The sequence below is a fragment of the Myotis brandtii genome, unplaced genomic scaffold (assembly GCF_000412655.1).
Source record: "Myotis brandtii unplaced genomic scaffold, ASM41265v1 scaffold131, whole genome shotgun sequence".
NCBI classification, from domain to species: Eukaryota; Metazoa; Chordata; class Mammalia; order Chiroptera; family Vespertilionidae; genus Myotis; species Myotis brandtii.
Genome location: NW_005354632.1, coordinates 973,762 through 979,497, shown reverse-complemented (window position 1 = coordinate 979,497; position 5,736 = coordinate 973,762). Strand labels below are relative to the sequence as shown.

Below are 5,736 nucleotides of genomic sequence, written 5' to 3'. Positions count from 1 at the left end.
GGAGGAGAGGGGGGTGTGGGGCCCCCAGCACTGGCTGTCCCCCATGGCTGTGGCTGCAGCCCAATGCAGAGCTCCTGGAGAAATGGCTTTGTCCCCGCCGCCCACGCTCTGACTGCTTTAAGGCTCACGCTGGGCCCGCGATGACTTTTTGATGGAGTGGATGCGGCTCCCTGCAGGGGCCGGCAGTCTGGAGAAGAGAAGGGCCTGGCAGAAAACACACCCAGCTTCCCAGGACGGCCATGTCTCTTCTGCTTTCTCCTCAGAGTCGATTTTCAGGCCGTGGCTCTCCTTCTCAGCCATCTGTAGCTCCCCTCAGTGCGCAGGGAGGGGGGAGGCAGCAGCCGGGCGGCCAGCCTGTGTGGGAACACCTATGGATGTCTGCTGGAACGGCAGGAGCAGAACAAAGTGGCCTTTATGTCCAGCTTTCCAAAAGCCTTTGTGTGCCCTAGAAGCCGGTTATTATTGAGTTATTAAGGCCCAGTGCGCGGGGCCAGGGATGGACACGCTCGAGCGGTCCCAGGCAGCTTCAGCTAGTTCAGGCTCCTCGTCCTGTGACCTAACCTGACTCCTGCTTGCCATCCTTCCTTGGACGGGGGAGCAGGAGAGCGAGGCCAGGGCCTTATAGAAGGTGCTCGGGGCTGCTCACCAGACTGGTCCGTTCAGTTCCCTGGAATCATTTGCTGCATAATCCATTCTGGCAATATTGTGTTTCTTAAAGCACCAGCAATGCAGCGTGGGGGCGGGGCTGTTGCATAAGGACGTAACTGAGACCAGGTCTTCCCAGGTTTCAGCAGGCAGGTTGCTCAGGGAGGTGGGGAGGCCCGAGTGTTCCGGTTGATGTGTGTCGCTGGGGCCAAGGACGAGAGGGTGGGATGGGCGCTGTGGTGTGGGGTGGGGACAGTCCGGGCCAGTTTGCTGAGTACAGGTCTGAGCACAGGTCTGTTCCAGATTGTCACGGATCCCTAGTCACAACACCTGTGAGCTTTGTCATCTGCCCCAAAGCCCCTACTTTCTCAGAGGAAGAGAGGAAACCCACAGAGCCAGGTGACCTGCCCAAGGTCACTCCGGTCCATCAGCGTCCCACTGAGATACCAGGTGTGGCCGCCATCCTCCGGGTCTGCAGGCACAGTGCCCTTTAAATGGCAGTGCCAGTTTAGTGCTGGCGTGGGGACAGATGAGTCCCGGGAAGGCACAGACCGTATTCTTCATTGCCCTTTATGGGGCACGCAGCAGGCTCAGGCACAACCTCTGAAAACACAACAAGATCAACGTCACATCCTCCAGCCGGCTCTGCTGCGCTTCCCTTCACGGAAATATGGAGAACCGTCTTGCTGCATTTGTAGCAATGCAGGTGTCACCCCGTATTGTCAGTCGCTGCCAACCTGTCTCTACCACATGCTGTGTGCGCCCTGAGCACAGAGACTGCGCCCCACCCATCACAGCACGTGGTCAGAGGCAGATGCAGAAGAAATGTTAACGAGTGGAGGTAAAGGAAGTACTTTAGTTAAATATGTAGGGAGAGGATTTTTAACATTTTAATCTTGCCCGCCCAGTGTGCTCTCCGTGGTTAAGCGTTGAGCCAGGAGGTCACGGTTCGATTCCCAGTCAGGGCGCATACTCGATCAATCCCCAGTGTGGGGCATGCGGGAGGCAGCCGATCAATGATTCTCTCTCATCGTTGATATTTCTCTCTCTCTCTCTCTCTCTCTCCCACTCCCTTCCTCTCTGAAATCAATAAAAATACATATTTAAAATTGTAATCCCTCTTTAATTCTATGGGGACTATAGACGCGACGTGGACACCTTCTAGGTGGAGTAAGGGTGGGGTAGCTGCGACAGCCTGGAGGGGCTGTGTCCCCTGGGCCACCGAGCAGTCGGCAAGAAGAGGGACAGACTTCTCTAGGAGTCAGTGATTGGGAAAACCACTCTGGGCTGTGCAGGCAAGCACAGGACAAAGGGCTGGACTGCGGAGACTAACGTTCACGGCGCCCGTTAGCCTGCCCTCTCAGGCGCCGGTCAATGTGCTGTTGATTTCAACTTTTAAAAGTCTTTATGAATATATTTTTCTGAATATAGAGACAAAACTGGCTCGTTGTACAAACAAACAAACACATTTAAGGGCCCCACACCTTACAATTACATAGAAATGTAAAGTGAAAAGTCAAAGGCTGCTGTGACCCACCCCAAACTGTAACCCAATAACCACTGGTAATAGTTAGCGTTCTTCCTTCTAGGCGGTTCCATCATGCAGATACTTTCTTTGCTTTTGATTTTTGGGGTTGTTGGTTGTTGTTTTTTTACATATGTGAAATTATATTCTAAATATCACTCCCCGATGTTTTAAACGTACAGATATATCGTCCAAAATTTCCAGGTCAGCATATACCAATCCAGCCCATTGACTTTTTGCTGCAGCAAAATGTTCCCCTTATATTTAAATAAATCCTAATCACTGGACACGAGCAAGTAGGCCCAAACGCTCTTGCGCAAGGGCTGCGGCCAACATCAGACGTGTCTTTGCAACGTTCATGTCTCCACAGGAGCAAAAGCAGCTCCGTTGATGTCCTACTGAAGACGATGCAGCCAATCAGAATAGGAGCACCCATGTGTTTTAAAAACCAGAGTGGGGTGGGTGTGCAGACGGGGGATAGTGAATATCACAGTGGGTGTCTGGGCTTGGTTTGAGGATTTGTGTAACCATGAAAGAACGGTCCATTCTTGAGAGCAAGAATCTCAACTCCCGACTCTCAAATTCTAAAGCTGTTACTGTTACATTTAATCTAAATTAGGTTTCATCGAACAGCCCAACTTAGGGTCAGCCTGTGTGAAGTTCAAGAGCGTCACTTCACCCACATCCCAGGAAGACCTGCCACTGGACACAGCCTTGGGCTGGCATTCACAGGATCGGTTCCCACTTTTGCCAATGAATGGGCTTCTGGCTTCTTTAGTTACACAGGTAATTGTGGTTTGAAATTCAAAACAACAGTATGACTTTAATAATTCTCCTGAGAAAGAAAAATCCCTGCAGTAAGCAAAGCCGCGAGGGGCTTAGTGACTCGTCTGCTTCGCCTTCTACTAACCATGCAGACAAGTCACTAACCTCTCCTTGTCTGTGAGCAAACAGGTGCTGCCGACTCTGAATCATTATTGTCAAGATCACAGGTAATACATGTAAAACACAAAAGACGAGGTTCAGGTTCGGCAAAGAATGGCAGTAGTATGATTTGCAGTGGAAACTACTAGGAATAAATACCAAGCGAAAGAGGTAAAGATAACGGGCAGGAAGGAGAAAAGAAAACCCAAGGAACATCGGTCCTCAATTGGGACCTTTTTATCACAGGACCCGTGATGCCTGTTTCCCATGGTGCGCTATCGGCCAAGTTCAGTAGGAGGGGTTGTACCTCTATCGTCCTGCCTAATTCTACAGCAAATGTGTGAGGCAAGTCGTCTTCTCCCATTTTATAGACGGGAAAACTGAGACCTATGGTTTATGGCTCTCTCAGATTTATCCATCCTAGACAAACTGGTGTTAAAACTCAGATCAGTTTGTCCCAAACCTACGCTTGTCCAGGTGGCAGGCTGCAGCCCAGCACATAGGCTGCCTCGGTTTCTTGTCTGCTTCACTCCTTTCTTTCCCTGTCCCCCCTCCCTGCCAGCCCCCCACCCCCCATCTCTGTGACAGACTGAGGGCCTCCTTTTTGCCTGTATCAGTCAGGACTCTCTAGGAGTGATGGAGGTCAGTGCAAACTGCTGAAGCACATCAGGGGGAAATTGGCTGGTGCACATGAACAGTCTAAAGGTGGACTTGGACTTCAGGCACGGCTGCATCCAGGGCCTTGGTTAGTGCTCTCAGGGTCTGTCTGTCTCCCCTGTCCCTCTGGGTTCCAGGACTGGCCTTACTCTTCAGAGGCTCTCTCCTCTGGGCTGAAACCTCACAGCCCATAACCCCAGGGAGGACAAGAGAGGGAGCGCCCTTTCTCTGTTCCAGGGTCTAGAGCAGTGGTAGGCAAACTCATTAGTCAACAGAGCCAAATATCAACAGTACTTCTTCAAAATAGACTCGCCCAGGCCGAAAACTGACTTCTGTGCATGGGCCATGAAGTTTCAATCGCACTGTATGTGTGCCCGCACGTGGTATTTTGTGGAAGAGCCACACTCAAGGGGCCAAAGAGCCGCATGTGGCTCTCGAGCCGCAGTTTGCCAACCATGGGTCTAGATCATCCATAAATCAAATCTTAGCGAGAGTCACATGCCCATTTCTCAACCAATCACTGAATCGCTGTGCTTGAGGTGGGGTGAGTTCTGTTGGCCAGGCCTCTGGCTCAGGCCCACCACTGTGACCAGCGCCTTTGGGGCCAGCCCTATGTGAGTCACAGGAACGGGTCCCTATAGGACATAGACTCCTACAGTGACAGGAAGAGCAAGAAGCTCTGCACAGACCAAAGCCACAGAGGGCCTCTGCAGAATCCTTGTTCTTCGCTCAGCAGCAGCTCACACACCCCGTCCTTTGCCTGAGAAAAACTCCTACTTTAGCCATGTGGGATTCCATAACGGTGTCTTTTTCACGTGCTTCTCTTGCATGATTATGCACAGTCTGTACTCGCTGCCTGCAAATCCCCCCAGGACACCGTGTGTCCTGCCCCTGCTTCCCACCTGATTGGCGTAACAGCACTGTCGTGTTGATTGTTTTTTTCTGCTCTGGCTGCAATTTACAGAAAGCTGTGTAATTAAATGGCTTAGGCCGGGAGGAAAACGGTGTTCTCCCACACACGAGGAAGTCCCAGGCAGGGCAGCACGAGGTCAGCCAAGTCCGTGGCTCGGGCTCCATGTCCCCTCGCCATCCCCTGTGTCAGCTCGTCCTCAGGGTGCTCCCCTCGGGGCTGCAGGACGGCCGCACGGTCGGGCGCCACACCAGATGGACAGCAGCCTGCAGAAGGCACGACTCCGGCTGCCCCGTTACTTCTTTGGCCAGAACCAAGTCACCGGCGTTACCTGCCCCGCGCTGACCAATCGGATGGCCCTTGGTATTGACATTTTAATTCATTAGATTCAATAAAAGCAAGTGTCCCCAGTCATGCTGGCCACGTTTCCATTATTACAGCACCTCCATGGGACACCCCCTCCGCCCGTCACCGGCAAGAAGAATACAATGACTCTGATCGTAAAACATCAGTCATGGAGCCATCGGTGATCATTATGAAACTCCGATTTTGTGCCTTGACTTTGCGGCAGCTGAGAATGCAAAGATAGACCAGTCCGTACAGCTCCAGGCACGTATCCTCTGGCAATAGATGGATGTGTAGACAGCCACAAAGAAAGGCGCCTTTCGTAAAGTCCGAGGACCAAAGGGCTTCTCCGTGCAAGGGCGGGTGCCTCTGACGGAGACCTGGAGGGCCAGCTGCAGAGCGTGTCCACGGCCACAGCGTCCCGGGTGGAGTGGAGACCTCGGTTAAGCGGCCGTGGCAATCGCCCAGACAAGCGAAAATGAAGGTTAAGAAAGAGCAGAAACCAGGAGACAAAGGCGGGGCATTGCCTTCCGAGTCTGAGTCCATTGAAAGTTAAGGACTAGACTATCTTTGTAAAAAAAAAAAAAAAAAAAATCAGGATTTCAGAGTATAGGTTGGGGCAAAGTAGGTTTACAGTTGTTCTTATGGAAAATAATACAATAATTAATAAATAATAATACAAGAATAAACTCCATTCGCTGACTCAAAACCGTACACCTAGTTTTGTCCC

At 51.7% G+C, this 5,736-nt stretch overlaps 1 long non-coding RNA gene across 1 annotated transcript in view; it reads right to left on the bottom strand.

Annotated features, from left to right (window-relative positions):
• Positions 1-1,636, bottom strand: part of LOC102243018 — a 4,198-nt gene extending 2,562 nt beyond the window's left edge. The window contains exon 1 of the long non-coding RNA XR_001360861.1: positions 129-1,636. This is a non-coding gene — a long non-coding RNA (uncharacterized LOC102243018). The remainder of the gene's footprint in view (positions 1-128) is intronic.
• Between the last annotated feature and the right edge of the window lie 4,100 nt (positions 1,637-5,736).